A 26,171-nucleotide genomic window follows, 5' to 3' on the forward strand; every position below is an offset into this window, starting at 1 on the left:
GTGTATGGCAGTTTGACTTCTAAGAGTTTCCACAGATGATTCCAGCATATCGACATGTCTGCATGAACATATAAGTAGGTCTTTATATACATTCTAGAATGTATACATAAAACATAACTAATGTGTGTACATGTACATTCCAGCAAATCTAGGTGTAATGTACCACAATGTCTACATCTAAGGTTCAAATATATCCATGTGTAAGTTGTAATTGTTGTGGTGGCGAGTGGTCCTGTGTGTAGTGCCTAGTTCAGAAAGAAGTTGAAGTTAAGCACCGCTGAGCTCGGACAGTACTCGGATGGGTGACCGTGTATGGCAGTTTGACTTCTGAGAGTTTCCACAGATGATTCCAGGATATCTACATGTGACGATCCGGCATGTCTACATGAACATTTCAGTATGTCGATGTTAACTTTATGTCATGTCTCCATGTACATTCTAAAATGTATACAGGAAACCTCCCTCAAAACTACATGTACATTCCCGCAAATCTATATGTAATGTACCACAATGTCTACATCTAAGGTTGAAATATAAATATATATGTAAGTTGTGGTTGATGTGGTGGCGAATTGTCCTGTGTGTAGTGCCTAGGTCAGAAATCAGTTGAAGTTAAGCACCGCTGAGCTCGGACAGTACTCGGATGGGTGACCGTGTATGGCAGTTTGACTTCTGAGAGTTTCCACAGATGATTCCAGCATATCTACATGTGAAGATGCAGCATGTCTGAATGAACGTATAGGTAGGTCTTTATAGAGATTCTAGAATGTATACATGAAATATAACTAATATGTGTACATGTATATTCCAGCAAATCTATGTGTAATGTACCACAATGTCTACATCTAAGGTTCAAATATATATATATGTAAGTTGTGGTTGATGTGGTGGCGAATGGTCCTGTTTGTAGTGCCTAGGTCAGAAAGCAGTTGAAGTTAAGCACCGTTGAGATCGGACGGTACTTGGATGGGTGACCGTGTATGGCAGTTTGACTTCTGAGAGTTTCCACAGATGATTCCAGGATATCGACATGTCTGCATGAACGTTCAAGTAGGTCTTTATATACATTCTAGAATGTATACATAAAACATAACTGATGTGTGTACATGAACATTCCAGCAAATCTATGTGTAATGTACCACAATGTCTACATCTAAGGTTCAAATATATCTATGTGTAAGTTGTGGTTGATGTGGTGGCGAATGGTCCTGTGTGTAGTGCCTAGGTCAGAAATCAGTTGAAGTTAAGCACCGCTGAGCTCGGACAGTACTCGGATGGGTGACCGTGTATGGCAGTTTGACTTCTGAGAGTTTCCACAGATGATTCCAGCATATCTACATGTGAAGATGCAGCATGTCTGCATGAACGTTTAAGTAGGTCTTTATATAGATTCTAGAATGTATACATCAAATGTGACCCGTGAAGGTCCCGGGGTAGAATAGGCCCTCAGCAACCCATGCTTTCCATAAAAGGTGACTATGCTTGTCGTAAGAGGCGACTAACGGGATTGTGTGGTCAGACTAGCTGACTTGGTTGACACATGTCAACGGTTCCCAATTGCGCAGATCGATGCTCATGTTGTTGATCACTGGATTGTCTGGACCAGACTCGATTATTTACAGACCGTCGCCATATAGCTGGAATATTGCCAAGTGCGACGTAAAACTAAACTCACTCACTCACATCAAATGTAGCTAATGTGTGTACATGTACATTCCAGCAAATCTATGTGTAATGGACCACAATGTCTACATCTAAGGTTCAAATATATATATATATGTAAGTTGTGGTTGATGTGGTGGCGAATGGTCCTGTGTGTAGTGGCTAGGTCAGAAAGCAGTTGAAGTTAAGCACCGTTGAGCTCGGACAGTACTCGGATGGTTGACCGTGTATGGCAGTTTGACTTCTGAGAGTTTCCACAGATGATTCCAGCATATCGACATGTCTGCATGAACATTTAAGTAGGTCTTTATATACATTCTAGAATGTAAACATAAAACATAACTAATGTGTGTACATGTACATTCCAGCAAATCTATGTGTAATGTACCACAATGTCTACATCTAAGGTTCAAATATATATATATGTAAGTTGTGATTGATGTATTGGCGAATGGTCCTGTGTGTAGTGTCTAGGTCAGAAATCAGTTGAAGTTAAGCACCGCTGAGCTCGGACAGTACTCGGATGGGTGACCGTGTATGGCAGTTTGACTTCTGAGAGTTTCCACAGATGATTCCAGCATATCTACATGTGACGATCCAGCATGTCTACCTGAACATTTCAGTATGTCGATGTTAACTTTATGTCATGTCTCCATGTACATTCTAAAATGTATACATGAAACCTCCCTCAAAACTACATTTACATTCCCGCAAATCTATATGTAATGTACCACAATGTCTACATCTAAGGTTCAAATATATATATATGTAAGTTGTGGTTGATGTGGTGGCGAATGGTCCTGTTTGTAGTGCCTAGGTCAGAAAGCAGTTGAAGTTAAGCACCGTTGAGCTCGGACAGTACTCGGATGGGTGACCGTGTATGGCAGTTTGACTTCTGAGAGTTTCCACAGATGATTCCAGCATATCTACATGTGACGATCCGGCATGTCTACATGAACATTTCAGTATGTCGATGTTAACTTTATGTCATGTCTCCATGTACATTCTAAAAAGTATACATGAAACCTCCCTCAAAACTACATGTACATTCCTGCAAATCTATATGTAATGTACCACAATGTCTACATCTAAGGTTCAAATATATCTATGTGTAAGTTGTAGTTGTTGTGGTGGCGAATGGTCCTGTGTGTAGTGCCTAGGTCAGAAATCACTTGAAGTCAAGCACCGCTGAGCTCGGAGAGTACTCGGATGGGTGACCGTGTATGGCAGTTTGACTTCTGAGAGTTTCCACAGATGATTCCAGCATATCTACATGTGACGATCCAGCATGTCTGGATGAACGTTTAAGTAGGTATTTATATAGATTCTAGAATGTATACATCAAATGTAGCTATTGTGTGTGCATGTATATTCCAGCAAATCTATGTGTAATGTACGACAATGTCTACATCTAAGGTTCAAATATATATATATATGTAAGTTGTGGTTGATGTGGTGGCGAATGGTCCTGTGTGTAGTGCCTAGGTCAGAAAGCAGTTGAAGTTAAGCACCGTTGAGCTCGGACAGTACTCGGATGGGTGACCGTGTATGGCAGTTTGACTTCTGAGAGTTTTCACAGATGATTCCAGCATATCTACATGTGACGATCCGGCATGTCTACAGGAACTTCTGAGAGTTTCCTCAGATGATTCCAGTACATCGACATGTCTGCATGAACGTTCAAGTAGGTCTTTATATACATTCTAGAATGTATACATAAAACATAACTAATGTGTATACATGTACATTGCAGCAAATCTATGTGCAATGTACCACAATGTCTACATCTAAGGTTCAAATATATCTATGTGTAAGTTTTAGTTGTTGTGGTGGCGAGTGGTCCTGTGTGTAGTGCCTAGGTCAGAAAGCAGTTGAAGTTAAGGACCGTTGAGCTCGGACAGTACTCGGATGGGTGACCGTGTATGGCAGTTTGACTTCTGAGAGTTTCCACAGATGATTCCAGCATATCGACATGTCTGCATGAACATTTAAGTAGGTCTTTATATACATTCTAGAACTAATGTGTGTACATGTACATTCCCGCAAATCTATATGTAATGTACCACAATGTCTACATCTAAGGTTCAAATATACCTATGTGTAAGTTGTAGTTGTTGTGGTGGCGAGTGGTCCTGTGTGTAGTGCCTAGGTCAGAAAGCAGTTGAAGTTAAGCACCGTTGAGCTCGGACAGTACTCGGATGGGTGACCGTGTATGGCAGTTTGACTTCTGAGAGTTTCCACAGATGATTCCAGCATATCTACATGTGACGATCCGGCATGTCTACATGAACATTTCAGTATGTCGATGTTAACTTTATGTCATGTCTCCATGTACATTCTAAAATGTATACATGAAACCTCCCTCAAAACTACATGTACATCCCCGCAAATCTATATGTAATGTACCACAATGTCTACATCTAAGGTTCAAATATATATATATGTAAGTTGTGGTTGATGTGGTGGCGAATGGTCCTGTTTGTAGTGCCTAGGTCAGAAAGCAGTTGAAGTTAAGCACCGTTGAGCTCGGACGGTACTTGGATGGGTGACCGTGTATGGCAGTTTGACTTCTGAGAGTTTCCACAGATGATTCCAGTATATCGAGATGTCTGCATGAACGTTCAAGTAGGAATTTATATACATTCTAGAATGTATACTTAAAGTCTAACTAATGCGTGTACATGTACATTCTAGCAAATCTATGTCTAATGTACCACAATGTCTACATCTAAGGTTCAAACATATATATATGTAAGTTGTAGTTGTTGTGGTGGCGAATGGTCCTGTGTGTAGTGCCTAGGTCAGAAATCAGTTGAAGTTAAGCACCGCTGAGCTCGGACAGTACTCGGATGGTTGACCGTGTATGGCAGTTTGACTTCTGAGAGTTTCCACAGATGATTCCAGCATATCGACATGTCTGCATGAACATTTAAGTAGGTCTTTATATACATTCTAGAATGTAAACATAAAACATAACTAATGTGTGTACATGTACATTCCAGCAAATCTATGTGTAATGTACCACAATGTCTACATCTAAGGTTCAAATATATATATATGTAAGTTGTGATTGATGTATTGGCGAATGGTCCTGTGTGTAGTGTCTAGGTCAGAAATCAGTTGAAGTTAAGCACCGCTGAGCTCGGACAGTACTCGGATGGGTGACCGTGTATGGCAGTTTGACTTCTGAGAGTTTCCACAGATGATTCCAGCATATCTACATGTGACGATCCAGCATGTCTACCTGAACATTTCAGTATGTCGATGTTAACTTTATGTCATGTCTCCATGTACATTCTAAAATGTATACATGAAACCTCCCTCAAAACTACATTTACATTCCCGGAAATCTATATGTAATGTACCACAATGTCTACATCTAAGGTTCAAATATATATATATGTAAGTTGTGGTTGATGTGGTGGCGAATGGTCCTGTTTGTAGTGCCTAGGTCAGAAAGCAGTTGAAGTTAAGCACCGTTGAGCTCGGACAGTACTCGGATGGGTGACCGTGTATGGCAGTTTGACTTCTGAGAGTTTCCACAGATGATTCCAGCATATCTACATGTGACGATCCGGCATGTCTACATGAACATTTCAGTATGTCGATGTTAACTTTATGTCATGTCTCCATGTACATTCTAAAAAGTATACATGAAACCTCCCTCAAAACTACATGTACATTCCTGCAAATCTATATGTAATGTACCACAATGTCTACATCTAAGGTTCAAATATATCTATGTGTAAGTTGTAGTTGTTGTGGTGGCGAGTGGTCCTGTGTGTAGTGCCTAGGTCAGAAAGCAGTTGAAGTTAAGCACCGTTGAGCTCGGACAGTACTCGGATGGTTGACCGTGTATGGCAGTTTGACTTCTGAGAGTTTCCACAGATGATTCCAGCATATCGACATGTCTGCATGAACATTTAAGTAGGTCTTTATATACATTCTAGAATGTATACATAAAACAAAACTAATGTGTGTACATGTACATTCCAGCAAATCTATGTGTCATGTACCACAATGTCTACATCTAAGGTTCAAATATATATATATGTAAGTTGTGATTCATGTATTGGCGAATGGTCCTGTGTGTAGTGTCTAGGTCAGAAATCAGTTGAAGTTAAGCACCGCTGAGCTCGGACAGTACTCGGATGGGTGACCGTGTATGGCAGTTTGACTTCTGAGAGTTTCCACAGATGATTCCAGCATATCTACATGTGACGATCCAGCATGTCTGCATGAACGTTTAAGTAGGTCTTTATATACATTCTAGAATGTATACATCAAATGTAACTAATGTGTCTACATGTGTATTCCAGCAAATCTATGTGCAATGTACGACAATGTCTACATCTAAGGTTCAAATATATATATATGTAAGTTGTGGTTGATGTGGTGGCGAATGGTCCTGTGTGTAGTGCCTAGGTCAGAAAGCAGTTGAAGTTAAGCACCGTTGAGCTCGGACAGTACTCGGATGGGTGACCGTGTATGGCAGTTTGACTTCTGAGAGTTTCCACAGATGATTCCAGCATATCTACATGTGACGATCCGGCATGTCTACATGAACATTTCAGTATGTCGATGTTAACTTTATGTCATGTCTCCATGTACATTCTAAAATGTATACATGAAACCTCCCTCAAAACTACATATACATTCCCGCAAATCTATATGTAATGTACCACAATGTCTACATCTAAGGTTCAAATATATCTATGTGTAAGTTGTAGTTGTTGTGGTGGCGAGTGGTCCTGTGTGTAGTGCCTAGGTCAGAAAGCAGTTGAATTTAAGCACCGTTGAGCTCGGACAGTACTCGGATGGGTGACCGTGTATGGCAGTTTGACTTCTGAGAGTTTGCACAGATGATTCCAGCATATCTACATGTGACGATCCAGCATGTCTACATGAACAGTTCAGTATGTCGATGTTAACTTTATGTCATGTCTCCATGTACATTCTAAAATGTATACATGAAACCTCCCTCAAAACTACATTTACATTCCCGGAAATCTATATGTAATGTACCACAATGTCTACATCTAAGGTTCAAATATATGTATATGTAAGTTGTGGTTGATGTGGTGGCGAATGGTCCTGTGTGTAGTGCCTAGGTCAGAAATCAGTTGAAGTTAAGCACCGCTGAGCTCGGACAGTACTCGGATGGTTGACCGTGTATGGCAGTTTGACTTCTGAGAGTTTCCACAGATGATTCCAGCATATCGACATGTCTGCATGAACATTTAAGTAGGTCTTTATATACATTCTAGAATGTATACATAAAACATAAGTAATGTGTGTACATGTACATTCCAGCAAATCTATGTGTGATGTACCACAATGTCTACATCTAAGGTTCAAATATATATATATGTAAGTTGTGATTGATGTATTGGCGAATGGTCCTGTGTGTAGTGTCTAGGTCAGAAATCAGTTGAAGTTAAGCACCGCTGAGCTCGGACAATACTCGGATGGGTGACCGTGTATGGCAGTTTGACTTCTGAGAGTTTCCACAGATGATTCCAGCATATCTACATGTGACGATCCAGCATGTCTGCATGAACGTTTAAGTAGGTCTTTATATACATTCTAGAATGTATACATCAAATGTAGCTAATGTGTCTACATGTATATTCTAGCAAATCTATGTGTAATGTACCACAATGTCTACATCTAAGGTTCAAATATATATATATGTAAGTTGTGATTGATGTATTGGCGAATGGTCCTGTGTGTAGTGTCTAGGTCAGAAATCAGTTGAAGTTAAGCACCGCTGAGCTCGGACAGTACTCGGATGGGTGACCGTGTATGGCAGTTTGACTTCTGAGAGTTTCCACAGATGATTCCAGCAGATCTACATGTGACGATCCGGCATGTCTACATGAACATTTCAGTATGTCGATGTTAACTTTGTGTCATGTCTCCATGTACATTCTAAAAAGTATACATGAAACCTCCCTCAAAACTACATGTACATTCCAGCAAATCTATATGTAATGTACCACAATGTCTACATCTAAGGTTCAAATATATCCATGTGTAAGTTGTAGTTGTTGTGGTGGCGAGTGGTCCTGTTTGTAGTGCCTAGGTCAGAAAGCAGTTGAAGTTAAGCACCGTTGAGCTCGGACAGTACTCGGATGGGTGACCGTGTATGGCAGTTTGACTTCTGAGAGTTTCCACAGATGATTCCAGCATATCTACATGTGACGATCCGGCATGTCTACATGAACATTTCAGTATGTCGATGTTAACTTTATGTCATGTCTCCATGTACATTCTAAAATGTATACATGAAACCTCCCTCAAAACTACATGTACATTCCTGCAAATCTATATGTAATGTACCACAATGTCTACATCTAAGGTTCAAATATATATATATGTAAGTTGTGGTTGATGTGGTGGCGAATGGTCCTGTTTGTAGTGCCTAGGTCAGAAAGCAGTTGAAGTTAAGCATCGTTGAGCTCGGATGGTACTTGGATGGGTGACCGTGTATGGCAGTTTGACTTCTGAGAGTTTCCACAGATGATTCCAGTACATCGACATGTCTGCATGAACGTTCAAGTAGGTCTTTATATACATTCTAGAATGTATACTTAAAACATAACTAATGTGTGTACATGTACATTCCAGCAAATCTATGTGCAATGTACCACAATGTCTACATCTAAGGTTCAAATATATCTATGTGTAAGTTTTAGTTGTTTAGTTGTTGTAGTGGCGAGTGGTCCTATGTGTAGTGCCTAGGTCAGAAATCAGTTGAAGTTAAGCACCGTTGAGCTCGGACAGTACTCGGATGGGTGACCGTGTATGGGCAGTTTGACTTCTGAGAGTTTCCACAGATGATTCCAGCATATCGACATGTCTGCATGAACATTTAAGTAGGTCTTTATATACATTCTAGAATGTATACATAAAACATAACTAATGTGTGTACATGTATATTCCAGCAAATCTATGTACAATGTACCACAATGTCTACATCTAAGGTTCAAATATATATATATATGTAAGTTGTGGTTGATGTGGTGGCGAATGGTCCTGTTTGTATTGCCTAGGTCAGAAAGCAGTTGAAGTTAAGCACCGTTGAGCTCGGACAGTACTCGGATGGGTGACCGTGTATGGCAGTTTGACTTCTGAGAGTTTCCACAGATGATTCCAGCATATCTACATGTGACGATCCGGCATGTCTACATGAACATTTCAGTATGTCGATGTTAACTTTATGTCATGTCTCCATGTACATTCTAAAATGTATACATGAAACCTCCCTCAAAACTACATGTACATTCCAGCAAATCTATGTGTAATGTACCACAATGTCTACATCTAAGGTTCAAATATATATATATGTAAGTTGTGGTTGATGTGGTGGCGAATGGTCCTGTGTGTAGTGTCTAGGTCAGAAATCAGTTGAAGTTAAGCACCGCTGAGCTCGGACAGTACTCGGATGGGTGACCGTGTATGGCAGTTTGACTTCTGAGAGTTTCCACAGATGATTCCAGCATATCGACATGTCTGCATGAACATTTAAGTAGGTCTTTATATACATTCTAGAATGTATACGTAAAACATAACTAATGTGTGTACATGTACATTCCAGCAAATCTATGTGTAATGGACCACAATGTCTACGTCTAAGGTTCAAATATATATATATGTAAGTTGTAGTTGTTGTGGTGGCGAGTGGTCCTGTGTGTAGTGCCAAGGTCAGAAAGAAGTTGAAGTTAAGCACCGCTGAGCTCGGACAGTACTCGGATGGGTGACCGTGTATGGCAGTTTGACTTCTGAGAGTTTCCACTGATGATTCCAGCATATCGAGATGTCTGCATGAACGTTTAAGTTGGTCTTTATATACATTCTAGAATGTATACATGAAATCTAACTAATGTGTGTACATGTACATTCCAGCAAATCTATGTGTAATGTACCACAATGTCTACATCTAAGGTTCAAATATATATCTATGTAAGTTGTGGTTGATGTGGTGGCGAATGGTCCTGTGTGTAGTGGCTAGGTCAGAAAGCAGTTGAAGTTAAGCACCGTTGAGCTCGGACAGTACTCGGATGGGTGACCGTGTATGGCAGTTTGACTTCTGAGAGTTTCCACAGATGATTCCAGCATATCTACATGTGACGATCCGGCATGTCTACATGAACATTTCAGTATGTCGATGTTAACTTTATGTCATGTCTCCATGTACATTCTAAAATGTATACATGAAACCTCCCTCAAAACTACATGTACATTCCTGCAAATCTATATGTAATGTACCACAATGTCTACATCTAAGGTTCAAATATATATATATGTAAGTTGTGGTTGATGTGGTGGCGAATGGTCCTGTTTGTAGTGCCTAGGTCAGAAAGCAGTTGAAGTTAAGCACCGTTGAGCTCGGACGGTACTTGGATGGGTGACCGTGTATGGCAGTTTGACTTCTGACAGTTTCCACAGATGATTCCAGTACATCGACATGTCTGCATGAACGTTCAAGTAGGTCTTTATATACATTCTAGAATGTATACTTAAAACATAACTAATGTGTGTACATGTACATTCCAGCAAATCTATGTGCAATGTACCACAATGTCTACATCTAAGGTTCAAATATATCTATGTGTAAGTTTTAGTTGTTTAGTTGTTGTGGTGGCGAGTGGTCCTGTGTGTAGTGCCTAGGTCAGAAATCAGTTGAAGTTAAGCACCGTTGAGCTCGGACAGTACTCGGATGGGTGACCGTGTATGGGCAGTTTGACTTCTGAGAGTTTCCACAGATGATTCCAGCATATCGACATGTCTGCATGAACATTTAAGTAGGTCTTTATATACATTCTAGAATGTATACATAAAACATAACTAATGTGTGTACATGTATATTCCAGCAAATCTATGTACAATGTACCACAATGTCTACATCTAAGGTTCAAATATATATATATATGTAAGTTGTGGTTGATGTGGTGGCGAATGGTCCTGTTTGTATTGCCTAGGTCAGAAAGCAGTTGAAGTTAAGCACCGTTGAGCTCGGACAGTACTCGGATGGGTGACCGTGTATGGCAGTTTGACTTCTGAGAGTTTCCACAGATGATTCCAGCATATCTACATGTGACGATCCGGCATGTCTACATGAACATTTCAGTATGTCGATGTTAACTTTATGTCATGTCTCCATGTACATTCTAAAATGTATACATGAAACCTCCCTCAAAACTACATGTACATTCCAGCAAATCTATGTGTAATGTACCACAATGTCTACATCTAAGGTTCAAATATATATATATGTAAGTTGTGATTGATATATTGGCGAATGGTCCTGTGTGTAGTGTCTAGGTCAGAAATCAGTTGAAGTTAAGCACCGCTGAGCTCGGACAGTACTCGGATGGGTGACCGTGTATGGCAGTTTGACTTCTGAGAGTTTCCACAGATGATTCCAGCATATCGACATGTCTGCATGAACATTTAAGTAGGTCTTTATATACATTCTAGAATGTATACGTAAAACATAACTAATGTGTGTACATGTACATTCCAGCAAATCTATGTGTAATGGACCACAATGTCTACATCTAAGGTTCAAATATATATATATGTAAGTTGTAGTTGTTGTGGTGGCGAGTGGTCCTGTGTGTAGTGCCAAGGTCAGAAAGAAGTTGAAGTTAAGCACCGCTGAGCTCGGACAGTACTCGGATGGGTGACCGTGTATGGCAGTTTGACTTCTGAGAGTTTCCACTGATGATTCCAGCATATCGAGATGTCTGCATGAACGTTTAAGTTGGTCTTTATATACATTCTAGAATGTATACATGAAATCTAACTAATGTGTGTACATGTACATTCCAGCAAATCTATGTGTAATGTACCACAATGTCTACATCTAAGGTTCAAATATATATCTATGTAAGTTGTGGTTGATGTGGTGGCGAATGGTCCTGTGTGTAGTGGCTAGGTCAGAAAGCAGTTGAAGTTAAGCACCGTTGAGCTCGGACAGTACTCGGATGGGTGACCGTGTATGGCAGTTTGACTTCTGAGAGTTTCCACAGATGATTCCAGCATATCTACATGTGACGATCCGGCATGTCTACATGAACATTTCAGTATGTCGATGTTAACTTTGTGTCATGTCTCCATGTACATTCTAAAAAGTATACATGAAACCTCCCTCAAAACTACATGTACATTCCAGCAAATCTATATGTAATGTACCACAATGTCTACATCTAAGGTTCAAATATATCTATGTGTAAGTTGTAGTTGTTGTGGTGGCGAGTGGTCCTGTTTGTAGTGCCTAGGTCAGAAAGCAGTTGAAGTTAAGCACCGTTGAGCTCGGACAGTACTCGGATGGGTGACCGTGTATGGCAGTTTGACTTCTGAGAGTTTCCACAGATGATTCCAGCATATCTACATGTGACGATCCTGCATGTCTACATGAACATTTCAGTATGTCGATGTTAACTTTATGTCATGTCTCCATGTACATTCTAAAATGTATACATGAAACCTCCCTCGAAACTACATGTACATTCCAGCAAATCTATATGTAATGTACCACAATGTCTACATCTAAGGTTCAAATATATATATATATGTAAGTTGTGGTTGATGTGGTGGCGAATGGTCCTGTTTGTAGTGCCTAGGTCAGAAAGCAGTTGAAGTTAAGCACCGTTGAGCTCGGACGGTACTTGAATGGGTGACCGTGTATGGCAGTTTGACTTCTGAGAGTTTCCACAGATGATTCCAGTACATCGACATGTCTGCATGAACGTTCAAGTAGGTCTTTATATACATTCTAGAATGTATACTTAAAACATAACTAATGTGTGTACATGTACATTCCAGCAAATCCATGTGCAATGTACCACAATGTCTACATCTAAGGTTCAAATATATCTATGTGTAAGTTGTAGTTGTTTAGTTGTTGTGGTGGCGAGTGGTCCTGTGTGTAGTGCCTAGGTCAGAAATCAGTTGAAGTTAAGCACCGTTGAGCTCGGACAGTACTGGGATGGGTGACCGTGTATGGCAGTTTGACTTCTGAGAGTTTCCACAGATGATTCCAGCATATCGACATGTCTGCATGAACATTTAAGTAGGTCTTTATATACATTCTAGAATGTATACATAAAACATAACTAATGTGTGTACATGAGCATTCCAGCAAATCTATGTGTAATGTACCACAATGTCTACATCTAAGGTTCAAATATATATATATATGTAAGTTGTGGTTGATGTGGTGGCGAATGGTCCTGTGTGTAGTGTCTAGGTCAGAAATCAGTTGAAGTTAAGCACCGTTGACCTCGGACAGTACTCGGATGGGTGACCGTGTATGGCAGTTTGACTTCTGAGAGTTTCCACAGATGATTCCAGCATATCTACATGTGACGATCCGGCATGTCTACATGAACATTTCAGTATGTCGATGTTAACTTTGTGTCATGTCTCCATGTACATTCTAAAAAGTATACATGAAACCTCCCTCAAAACTACATGTACATTCCAGCAAATCTATATGTAATGTACCACAATGTCTACATCTAAGGTTCAAATATATCCATGTGTAAGTTGTAGTTGTTGTGGTGGCGAGTGGTCCTGTTTGTAGTGCCTAGGTCAGAAAGCAGTTGAAGTTAAGCACCGTTGAGCTCGGACAGTACTCGGATGGGTGACCGTGTATGGCAGTTTGACTTCTGAGAGTTTCCACAGATGATTCCAGCATATCTACATGTGACGATCCAGCATGTCTGCATGAACGTTTAAGTAGGTCTTTATATACATTCTAGAATGTATACATCAAATGTAACTAATGTGTCTACATGTATATTCCAGCAAAGCTATGTGTAATGTACGACAATGTCTACATCTAAGGTTCAAATATATATATATATGTAAGTTGTGGTTGATGTGGTGGCGAATGGTCCTGTTTGTAGTGGCTAGGTCAGAAATCAGTTGAAGTTAAGCACCGCTGAGGTCGGACAGTACTCGGATGGGTGACCGTGTATGGCAGTTTGACTTCTGAGAGTTTCCACAGATGATTCCAGCATATCAACATGTCTGCATGAACGTTCAAGTAGGTCTTTATAAACATTCTAGAATGTATACATAAAACATAACTAATGTGTGTACATGTACATTCCAGCAAATCTATGTGTAATGGACCACAATGTCTACATCTAAGGTTCAAATATATATATATGTAAGTTGTGGTTGATGTGGTGGCAAATGGTCCTGTTTGTAGTGCCTAGGTCAGAAATCAGTTGAAGTTAAGCACCGCTGAGCTCGGACAGTACTCGGATGGGTGACCGTGTATGGCAGTTTGACTTCTGAGAGTTTTTACAGATGATTCCAGCATATCTACATGTGACGATCCTGCATGTCTGCATGAACGTTTAAGTAGGTCTTTATATAGATTCTAGAATGTATACATCAAGTGCAACTAATGTGTGTACATGTATATTCCAGCAAATCTATGTGTAATGTACCACAATGTCTACATCTAAGGATCAAATATGTAAGTTGTGGTTAAAGAGGATTCATTCTAATTGGGAAACAGGGAAAAAGGTGAGTTGGAGCTACATCTCTTAAAACCAGCTCAAATGATAGAGGAGTTTTCCTGGTGGAGTTCTAGAGGGTCAAAACACAGTTTTGTGAAAGTTAACTTTGGCACCCGAGGAAGGGTAATCCCGTGAAAGGGTAACAGAGGATACATTCTGGTTTGCAAATAGGTGAAAAGGTCAGTTGGAGCTACATCTCTTAAAACCAGCTCAAATGATAGAGGAGGGTTCCTGATGGAGTTCTAGAGGGTCGAAACACAGTTTCGTGAAAGTGAACTTTGGCACCCCAGGAAGGGTAATCCCGTGAAAGGGTAAAAGAGGATGCATTCTGGTTTGGAAACACGGAAAAAGGTGAGTTGGAGCTACATCTCTTAAAACCAGCTCAAATGATAGAGGAGTTTTCCTGATGGAGTTTTAGAGGGTCAAAACACAGTTTCGTGAAAGTCAACATTGGCACCCCAGGAAGGGTAATCCCGTGAAAGGGTAATAGAGGATACATTCTGGTTTGCAAATAGGCAAAAAGGTGAATCGGAGCTACATCTCTTAAAACCAGCTCAAATGATAGAGGAGGGTTCCTGATGGAGTTCTAGAGGGTCAAAACACAATTTTGTGAAAGTCAACTTTGGCACCACAGGAAGGGTAATCCCGTGAAATGGTAAAAGAACATACATTCTGGTTTGCAAACAGGGAAAAAGGTGAGTTGGAGCTACATCTCTTAAAACCAGCTCAAATGATAGAGGAGTTTTCCTAATGGAGTTGTAGAGGATGAAAACACCGTTTCGTGAAAGTCAACTTTGGCACCCCAGGAAGGGTAATCCCGTGAAAGGGTAATAGAGGATACATTCTGGTTTGCAAATAGGCAACAAGGTGAGTTGGAGCTACATCTCTTAAAACCAGCTCAAATGATAGAGGAGGGTTCCTGATGGAGTTCTAGAGGGTTAAAACACAGTTTCGTGAAAGTCAACTCTGGCACCCTAGGAAGGGTAATCCCGTGAAAGGGTAATAGAGGATACATTCTGGTTTGCAAATAGGCAAAAAGATGAATCGGAGCTTGAACTTTTAAAACCAGCTCAAATGATAGAGGAGGGTTCCTGATGGAGTGCTAGAGGGTCAAAACACAGTTTTGTGAAAGTCAACTTTGGAACCAGAGGAAGGGTAATCCCGTGAAAGGGTAACAGAGGATACATTCTGGTTTGCAAATAGGTGAAAAAGTCAGTTGGAGCTACATCTCTTAAAACCAGCTCAAATGATAGAGGAGGGTTCCTGATGGAGTGCTAGAGGGTCGAAACACAGTTTTGTGAAAGTCAACTTTGGCACCCCAGGAAGGGTAATCCCGTGAAAGGGTAACAGAGGATACATTCTGGTTTGCAAATAGGCAAAAAGGTGAGTTGGAGCTACATCTCTTAAAACCAGCTCAAATGATAGAGGAGGGTTCCTGATGGAGTTGTAGAGGGTCAAAACACACTTTCGTGAAAGTCAACTCTGGCACCCTAGGAAGGGTAATCCCGTGATAGGGTAATAGAGGATACATTCTGGTTTGCAAATAGGCAAAAAGGTGAATTGGAGCTTAAACTTTTAAAACCAGCTCAAATGATAGAGGAGGGTTCCTGATGGAGTTGTAGAGGGTCAAAACACAGTTTTGTGAAAGTTAACTTTGGCACCCGAGGAAGGGTAATCCCGTGAAAGGGTAACAGAGGATACATTCTGGTTTGCAAATAGGTGAAAAGGTCAGTTGGAGCTACATCTCTTGAAACCAGCTCAAATGATAGAAGAGGGTTCCTGATGGAGTTCTAGAGGGTCAAAACACAGTTTCGTGAAAGTCAACTTTGGCACCCCAGGAAGGGTAATCCCGTGAAAGGGTAAAAGAGGATGCATTTTTTTTGCAAACACGGAAAAAGGTGAGTTGGAGCTACATCTCTTAAAACCAGCTCAAATGATAGAGGAGGGTTCCTGATGGAGTTGTAGACGGTCAAAACACCGTTTCGTGAAAGTTAACTTTGGAACGCCAGGAAGGGTAATCCCGTGAAAGGGTAATAGAGGATACATTCTGGTTTGCAAATAGGCAAAAAGTTGAATCGGAGCTTAAACTTTTAAAACCAGCTCAAATGATAGAGGAGGGTTCCTGATGAAGTGCTGGAGGGTCAAAACACAGTTTTGTGAAAGTCAACTTTGGCACCCCAGGAAGGGTAATCCCGTGAAAGGGTAATAGAGGATACATTCTGGTTTGCAAATAGGCAAAAAGGTGAATCGGAGCTACATCTCTTAAAACCAGCTCAAATGATAGAGGAGGGTTCCTGATGGAGTTCTAGAGGGTCAAAACAAAGTTTTGTGAAAGTCAACTTTGGCACGCCAGGAAGGGTAATCCCGTAAAAGGGTCATAGTGGATACATCATGGTTTGGAAATAGGTAAATATGTGAATCGGAGCTACATCTCTTAAAACCAGGTCAAATGATAGAGGAGGGTTCCTGATGGAGTGCTAGAGTGTCAAAACACAGTTTTGTGAAAGTCAACTTTGGCACCCCAGGAAGGGTAATCCCGTGAAAGGGTAATAGTGGATACATCATGGTTTGGAAATAAGTAAAAATGTGAATCGGAGCTACATCTCTTAAAACCAGCTCAAATGATAGAGGAGGGTTCCTGATGGAGTTCTAGAGTGTCAAAACACAGTTTTGTGAAAGTCAACTTTGGCACCCCAGGAAGGGTAATCCCGTGAAAGGGTAATAGTGGATACATCATGGTTTGGAAATAAATAAAAATGTGAATCGGAGCTACATCTCTTAAAACCAGCTCAAATGATAGAGGAGGGTTCCTGATTGAGTTGTAGAGGGTCAAAACACAGTTTCGTGAAAGTCAACCTTGGCACCCCAGGAAGGGTAATCCCGTAAAAGGGTCATAGTGGATACATCATGGTTTGGAAATAGGTAAATATGTGAATCGGAGCTACATCTCTTAAAACCAGGTCAAATGATAGAGGAGGGTTCCTGATGGAGTGCTAGAGTGTCAAAACACAGTTTTGTGAAAGTCAACTTTGGCACCCCAGGAAGGGTAATCCCGTGAAAGGGTAATAGTGGATACATCATGGTTTGGAAATAAGTAAAAATGTGAATCGGAGCTACATCTCTTAAAACCAGCTCAAATGATAGAGGAGGGTTCCTGATGGAGTTCTAGAGGGTCAAAACAAAGTTTCGTGAAAATCAACTTTGGCACCCCAGGAAGGGTAATCCCGTGAAAGGGTAGAAGAGGACACATTCTGGTTTGCAAATAAGCAAAAAGGTGAGTCGGAGCTACAGCTCTTAAAACCAGCTCAAATGATAGAGGAGGGTTCCTGATGGAGTTCAAGAGGGTCAAAACACAGTTTTGTGAAAGTCAACTTTGGAACGCCAGCAAGGGTAATCCCGTGAAAGGGTAATAGAGGATACATTCTGGTTTGCAAATAGGCAAAAAGTTGAATCGGAGCTTAAACTTTTAAAACCAGCTCAAATGATAGAGGAGGGTTCCTGATGAAGTGCTGGAGGGTCAAAACACAGTTTTGTGAAAGTCAACTTTGGCACCCCAGGAAGGGTAATCCCGTGAAAGGGTAATAGAGGATACATTCTGGTTTGCAAATAGGCAAAAAGGTGAATCGGAGCTTAAACTTTTAAAACCAGCTCAAATGATAGAGGAGGGTTCCTGATGGAGTTCTAGAGGGTCAAAACAAAGTTTTGTGAAAGTCAACTTTGGCACGCCAGGAAGGGTAATCCCGTAAAAGGGTCATAGTGGATACATCATGGTTTGGAAATAGGTAAATATGTGAATCGGAGCTACATCTCTTAAAACCAGGTCAAATGATAGAGGAGGGTTCCTGATGGAGTGCTAGAGTGTCAAAACACAGTTTTGTGAAAGTCAACTTTGGCACCCCAGGAAGGGTAATCCCGTGAAAGGGTAATAGTGGATACATCATGGTTTCGAAATAAGTAAAAATGTGAATCGGAGCTACATCTCTTAAAACCAGCTCAAATGATAGAGGAGGGTTCCTGATGGAGTTCTAGAGTGTCAAAACACAGTTTTGTGAAAGTCAACTTTGGCACCCCAGGAAGGGTAATCCCGTGAAAGGGTAATAGTGGATACATCATGGTTTGGAAATAAGTAAAAATGTGAATCGGAGCTACATCTCTTAAAACCAGCTCAAATGATAGAGGAGGGTTCCTGATTGAGTTGTAGAGGGTCAAAACACAGTTTCGTGAAAGTCAACCTTGGCACCCCAGGAAGGGTAATCCCGTAAAAGGGTCATAGTGGATACATCATGGTTTGGAAATAGGTAAATATGTGAATCGGAGCTACATCTCTTAAAACCAGGTCAAATGATAGAGGAGGGTTCCTGATGGAGTGCTAGAGTGTCAAAACACAGTTTTGTGAAAGTCAACTTTGGCACCCCAGGAAGGGTAATCCCGTGAAAGGGTAATAGTGGATACATCATGGTTTGGAAATAAGTAAAAATGTGAATCGGAGCTACATCTCTTAAAACCAGCTCAAATGATAGAGGAGGGTTCCTGATGGAGTTCTAGAGGGTCAAAACAAAGTTTCGTGAAAGTCAACTTTGGCACCCCAGGAAGGGTAATCCCGTGAAAGGGTAGAAGAGGACACATTCTGGTTTGCAAATAAGCAAAAAGGTGAGTCGGAGCTACAGCTCTTAAAACCAGCTCAAATGATAGAGGAGGGTTCCTGATGGAGTTCTAGAGGGTCAAAACAAAGTTTTGTGAAAGTCAACTTTGGCACGCCAGGAAGGGTAATCCCGTAAAAGGGTCATAGTGGATACATCATGGTTTGGAAATAGGTAAATATGTGAATCGGAGCTACATCTCTTAAAACCAGGTCAAATGATAGAGGAGGGTTCCTGATGGAGTGCTAGAGTGTCAAAACACAGTTTTGTGAAAGTCAACTTTGGCACCCCAGGAAGGGTAATCCCGTGAAAGGGTAATAGTGGATACATCATGGTTTGGAAATAAGTAAAAATGTGAATCGGAGCTACATCTCTTAAAACCAGCTCAAATGATAGAGGAGGGTTCCTGATGGAGTTCTAGAGTGTCAAAACACAGTTTTGTGAAAGTCAACTTTGGCACCCCAGGAAGGGTAATCCCGTGAAAGGGTAATAGTGGATACATCATGGTTTGGAAATAAATAAAAATGTGAATCGGAGCTACATCTCTTAAAACCAGCTCAAATGATAGAGGAGGGTTCCTGATTGAGTTGTAGAGGGTCAAAACACAGTTTCGTGAAAGTCAACCTTGGCACCCCAGGAAGGGTAATCCCGTAAAAGGGTCATAGTGGATACATCATGGTTTGGAAATAGGTAAATATGTGAATCGGAGCTACATCTCTTAAAACCAGGTCAAATGATAGAGGAGGGTTCCTGATGGAGTGCTAGAGTGTCAAAACACAGTTTTGTGAAAGTCAACTTTGGCACCCCAGGAAGGGTAATCCCGTGAAAGGGTAATAGTGGATACATCATGGTTTGGAAATAAGTAAAAATGTGAATCGGAGCTACATCTCTTAAAACCAGCTCAAATGATAGAGGAGGGTTCCTGATGGAGTTCTAGAGGGTCAAAACAAAGTTTCGTGAAAATCAACTTTGGCACCCCAGGAAGGGTAATCCCGTGAAAGGGTAGAAGAGGACACATTCTGGTTTGCAAATAAGCAAAAAGGTGAGTCGGAGCTACAGCTCTTAAAACCAGCTCAAATGATAGAGGAGGGTTCCTGATGGAGTTCAAGAGGGTCAAAACACAGTTTTGTGAAAGTCAACTTTGGAACGCCAGCAAGGGTAATCCCGTGAAAGGGTAATAGAGGATACATTCTGGTTTGCAAATAGGCAAAAAGTTGAATCGGAGCTTAAACTTTTAAAACCAGCTCAAATGATAGAGGAGGGTTCCTGATGAAGTGCTGGAGGGTCAAAACACAGTTTTGTGAAAGTCAACTTTGGCACCCCAGGAAGGGTAATCCCGTGAAAGGGTAATAGAGGATACATTCTGGTTTGCAAATAGGCAAAAAGGTGAATCGGAGCTTAAACTTTTAAAACCAGCTCAAATGATAGAGGAGGGTTCCTGATGGAGTTCTAGAGGGTCAAAACAAAGTTTTGTGAAAGTCAACTTTGGCACGCCAGGAAGGGTAATCCCGTAAAAGGGTCATAGTGGATACATCATGGTTTGGAAATAGGTAAATATGTGAATCGGAGCTACATCTCTTAAAACCAGGTCAAATGATAGAGGAGGGTTCCTGATGGAGTGCTAGAGTGTCAAAACACAGTTTTGTGAAAGTCAACTTTGGCACCCCAGGAAGGGTAATCCCGTGAAAGGGTAATAGTGGATACATCATGGTTTCGAAATAAGTAAAAATGTGAATCGGAGCTACATCTCTTAAAACCAGCTCAAATGATAGAGGAGGGTTCCTGATGGAGTTCTAGAGTGTCAAAACACAGTTTTGTGAAAGTCAACTTTGGCACCCCAGGAAGGGTAATCCCGTGAAAGGGTAATAGTGGATACATCATGGTTTGGAAATAAGTAAAAATGTGAATCGGAGCTACATCTCTTAAAACCAGCTCAAATGATAGAGGAGGGTTCCTGATTGAGTTGTAGAGGGTCAAAACACAGTTTCGTGAAAGTCAACCTTGGCACCCCAGGAAGGGTAATCCCGTAAAAGGGTCATAGTGGATACATCATGGTTTGGAAATAGGTAAATATGTGAATCGGAGCTACATCTCTTAAAACCAGGTCAAATGATAGAGGAGGGTTCCTGATGGAGTGCTAGAGTGTCAAAACACAGTTTTGTGAAAGTCAACTTTGGCACCCCAGGAAGGGTAATCCCGTGAAAGGGTAATAGTGGATACATCATGGTTTGGAAATAAGTAAAAATGTGAATCGGAGCTACATCTCTTAAAACCAGCTCAAATGATAGAGGAGGGTTCCTGATGGAGTTCTAGAGGGTCAAAACAAAGTTTCGTGAAAGTCAACTTTGGCACCCCAGGAAGGGTAATCCCGTGAAAGGGTAGAAGAGGACACATTCTGGTTTGCAAATAAGCAAAAAGGTGAGTCGGAGCTACAGCTCTTAAAACCAGCTCAAATGATAGAGGAGGGTTCCTGATGGAGTTCAAGAGGGTCAAAACACAGTTTTGTGAAAGTCAACTTTGGCACGCCAGGAAGGGTAATCCCGTGAAAGGGTAATAGAGGATACATTCTGGTTTGGAAATAGGTAAAAATTTGAATGGGAGCTAGATCTCTTAAAACCAGCTCATATGACAGAGGAGGGTTCCTGATGAAGTGCTAGAGGGTCAAAACACAGTTTCGTGAAAGTCAACTTTGGCACGCCAGGAAGGGTAATCCCGTGAAAGGGTAATAGAGGATACATTCTGGTTTGCAAATAGGCAAAAAGGTGAATCGGAGCTACATCTCTTAAAACCAGCTCAAATGATAGAGGAGGGTTCCTGATGGAGTTCTAGAGGGTCAAAACATAATTTTGTGAAAGTCAACTTTGGCACCACAGGAAGTGTAATCCCGTGAAATGGTAAAAGAATATACATTCTGGTTTGCAAACAGGGAAAAAGGTGAGTTGGAGCTAGATCTCTTAAAACCAGCTCATTTGACAGAGGAGGGTTCCTGATGGAGTGCTAGAGGGTCAAAAAACAGTTTCGTGAAAGTCAACTTTGGCACCCCAGGAAGGGTAATCCCGTGAAAGTGTAATAGAGGATACATTCTGGTTTGCAATTAAGCAAAAAAGGTGAATCGGAGCTACATCTCATAAAACCAGCTCAAATGATAAAGGAGGGTTCCTGATGGAGTGCTGGAGGGTCAAAAAACAGTTTCGTGAAAGTCAACTTTGGCACCCCAGGAAGGGTAGTCCCGTGAAAGTGTAATAGAGGATACATTCTGGTTTGCAATTCAGCAAAAAAGGTGAATCGGAGCTACATCTCTTAAAACCAGCTCAAATGATAGAGGAGGGTTCCTGATGGAGTGCTGGAGGGTCAACACAGTTTCGTGAAAGTCAACTTCGGCACCCCAGGAAGGGTAATCCCGTGAAAGGGTCATAGTGAATACATCATGGTTTGGAAATACGTAAAAATGTGAATAGGAGCTACAGCTCTTAAAACCAGCTCAAATGATAGAGGAGCGTTTCTGATGGAGTTCTAGAGGGTGAAAACACAGTTTCGTGAAAGTCAACTTTGGCACCCCAGGAAGGGTAATCCCGTGAAAGGATAGAAGAGGATACAATCTGGCTTGAAAATAAGCAAAAAGGTGAGTCGGAGCTACAGCTCTTAAAACCAGCTCAAATGATAGAGGAGGGTTCCTGATGGAGTGCTGGAGGGTCAAAACACAGTTTCGTGAAAGTCAACCTTGGCACCCCATGAAGGGTAATCCAGAGAAATGGTAATAGAGGATACATTCTGGTTTGCAATTAAGTAAAAAAGGTGAATCGGAGCTACATCTCTTAAAACCAGCTCAAATGATAGAGGAGGGTTCCTGATGGAGTGCTGGAGGGTCAAAAAACAGTTTCGTGAAAGTCAACTTTGGCACCCCAGGAAGGGTAATCCCGTGAAAGTGTAATAGAGGATACATTCTGGTTTGCAATTAAGCAAAAAAGGTGAATCGGAGCTACATCTCTTAAAACCAGCTCAAATGATAGAGGAGGGTTCCTGATGGAGTGCTGGAGGGTCAAAACACAGTTTCGTGAAAGTCAACTTCGGCACCCCAAGAAGGGTAATCCCGTGAAAGGGTAATAGAGGACACATTCTGGTTTGCAAATAAGCAAAAACGTGAATCGGAGCTACAGCTCTTAAAACCACCTTAAATGATAGAGGAGGGTTCCTGATTGAGTTGTAGAGGGTGAAAACACAGTTTCGTGAAAGTCAACCTTGGCACCCCAGGAAGGGTAATCCCGTAAAAGGGTCATAGTGGATACATCATGGTTTGGAAATAAGTAAAAATGTGAATCGGAGCTACATCTCTTAAAACCAGCTCAAATGATAGAGGAGGGTTCCTGATGGAGTTCTAGAGTGTCAAAACACAGTTTTGTGAAAGTCAACTTCGGCACCCCAGGAAGGGTAATCCCGTGAAAGGGTAATAGAGGATACATCATGGTTTGGAAATAAGTAAAAATGTGAATCGGAGCTACATCTCTTAAAACCAGCTCAAATGATAGAGGAGGGTTCCTGATTGAGTTGTAGAGGGTCAAAACACAGTTTCGTGAAAGTCAACCTTGGCACCCCAGGAAGGGTAATCCCGTAAAAGGGTCATAGTGGATACATCATGGTTTGGAAATAGGTAAATATGTGAATCGGAGCTACATCTCTTAAAACCAGGTCAAATGATAGAGGAGGGTTCCTGATGGAGTGCTAGAGTGTCAAAACACAGTTTTGTGAAAGTCAACTTTGGCACCCCAGGAAGGGTAATCCCGTGAAAGGGTAATAGAGGATACATCATGGTTTGGAAATAAGTAAAAATGTGAATCGGAGCTACATCTCTTAAAACCAGCTCAAATGATAGAGGAGGGTTCCTGATGGAGTTCTAGAGGGTCAAAACAAAGTTTCGTGAAAGTCAACTTTGGCACCCCAGGAAGGGTAATCCCGTGAAAGGGTAGAAGAGGACACATTCTGGTTTGCAAATAAGCAAAAAGGTGAGTCGGAGCTACAGCTCTTAAAACCAGCTCAAATGATAGAGGAGGGTTCCTGATGGAGTTCAAGAGGGTCAAAACACAGTTTTGTGAAAGTCAACTTTGGCACGCCAGGAAGGGTAATCCCGTGAAAGGGTAATAGAGGATACATTCTGGTTTGGAAATAGGTAAAAATTTGAATGGGAGCTAGATCTCTTAAAACCAGCTCATATGACAGAGGAGGGTTCCTGATGGAGTGCTAGAGGGTCAAAACACAGTTTCGTGAAAGTCAACTTTGGCACCCCAGGAAGGGTAATCCCGTGAAAGGGTAATAGAGGATACATTCTGGTTTGCAAATAGGCAAAAAGGTGAATCGGAGCTACATCTCTTAAAACCAGCTCAAATGATAGAGGAGGGTTCCTGATGGAGTTCTAGAGGGTCAAAACATAATTTTGTGAAAGTCAACTTTGGCACCACAGGAAGGGTAATCCCGTGAAATGGTAAAAGAATATACATTCTGGTTTGCAAACAGGGAAAAAGGTGAGTTGGAGCTAGATCTCTTAAAACCAGCTCATTTGACAGAGGAGGGTTCCTGATGGAGTGCTAGAGGGTCAAAAAACAGTTTCGTGAAAGTCAACTTTGGCACCCCAGGAAGGGTAATCCCGTGAAAGTGTAATAGAGGATACATTCTGGTTTGCAATTAAGCAAAAAAGGTGAATCGGAGCTACATCTCATAAAACCAGCTCAAATGATAGAGGAGGGTTCCTGATGGAGTGCTGGAGGGTCAAAAAACAGTTTCGTGAAAGTCAACTTTGGCACCCCAGGAAGGGTAGTCCCGTGAAAGTGTAATAGAGGATACATTCTGGTTTGCAATTCAGCAAAAAAGGTGAATCGGAGCTACATCTCTTAAAACCAGCTCAAATGATAGAGGAGGGTTCCTGATGGAGTGCTGGAGGGTCAACACAGTTTCGTGAAAGTCAACTTCGGCACCCCAGGAAGGGTAATCCCGTGAAAGGGTCATAGTGAATACATCATGGTTTGGAAATACGTAAAAATGTGAATAGGAGCTACAGCTCTTAAAACCAGCTCAAATGATAGAGGAGCGTTTCTGATGGAGTTCTAGAGGGTGAAAACACAGTTTCGTGAAAGTCAACTTTGGCACCCCAGGAAGGGTAATCCCGTGAAAGGATAGAAGAGGATACAATCTGGCTTGAAAATAAGCAAAAAGGTGAGTCGGAGCTACAGCTCTTAAAACCAGCTCAAATGATAGAGGAGGGTTCCTGATGGAGTGCTGGAGGGTCAAAACACAGTTTCGTGAAAGTCAACTTTGGCACCCCATGAAGGGTAATCCAGAGAAATGGTAATAGAGGATACATTCTGGTTTGCAATTAAGTAAAAAAGGTGAATCGGAGCTACATCTCTTAAAACCAGCTCAAATGATAGAGGAGGGTTCCTGATGGAGTGCTGGAGGGTCAAAAAACAGTTTCGTGAAAGTCAACTTTGGCACCCCAGGAAGGGTAATCCCGTGAAAGTGTAATAGAGGATACATTCTGGTTTGCAATTAAGCAAAAAAGGTGAATCGGAGCTACATCTCTTAAAACCAGCTCAAATGATAGAGGAGGGTTCCTGATGGAGTGCTGGAGGGTCAAAACACAGTTTCGTGAAAGTCAACTTCGGCACCCCAAGAAGGGTAATCCCGTGAAAGGGTAATAGAGGACACATTCTGGTTTGCAAATAAGCAAAAACGTGAATCGGAGCTACAGCTCTTAAAACCACCTTAAATGATAGAGGAGGGTTCCTGATTGAGTTGTAGAGGGTCAAAACACAGTTTCGTGAAAGTCAACCTTGGCACCCCAGGAAGGGTAATCCCGTAAAAGGGTCATAGTGGATACATCATGGTTTGGAAATAGGTAAATATGTGAATCGGAGCTACATCTCTTAAAACCAGGTCAAATGATAGAGGAGGGTTCCTGATGGAGTGCTAGAGTGTCAAAACACAGTTTTGTGAAAGTCAACTTTGGCACCCCAGGAAGGGTAATCCCGTGAAAGGGTAATAGTGGATACATCATGGTTTGGAAATAAGTAAAAATGTGAATCGGAGCTACATCTCTTAAAACCAGCTCAAATGATAGAGGAGGGTTCCTGATGGAGTGCTGGAGGGTCAAAAAACAGTTTCGTGAAAGTCAACTTTGGCACCCCAGGAAGGGTCATCCCGTGAAAGGGTAATAGAGGATACATTCTGGTTTGCAAATAGGCAAAAAGGTGAATCGGAGCTACAGCTCCTAAAACCAGCTCAAATGATAGAGGAGGGTTCCTCATGGAGTGCTAGAGAGTCAAAAAACAGTTTTATA

Source organism: Haliotis asinina, chromosome 12, assembly GCF_037392515.1.
Source record: "Haliotis asinina isolate JCU_RB_2024 chromosome 12, JCU_Hal_asi_v2, whole genome shotgun sequence".
Taxonomy (NCBI): Eukaryota; Metazoa; Mollusca; class Gastropoda; order Lepetellida; family Haliotidae; genus Haliotis; species Haliotis asinina.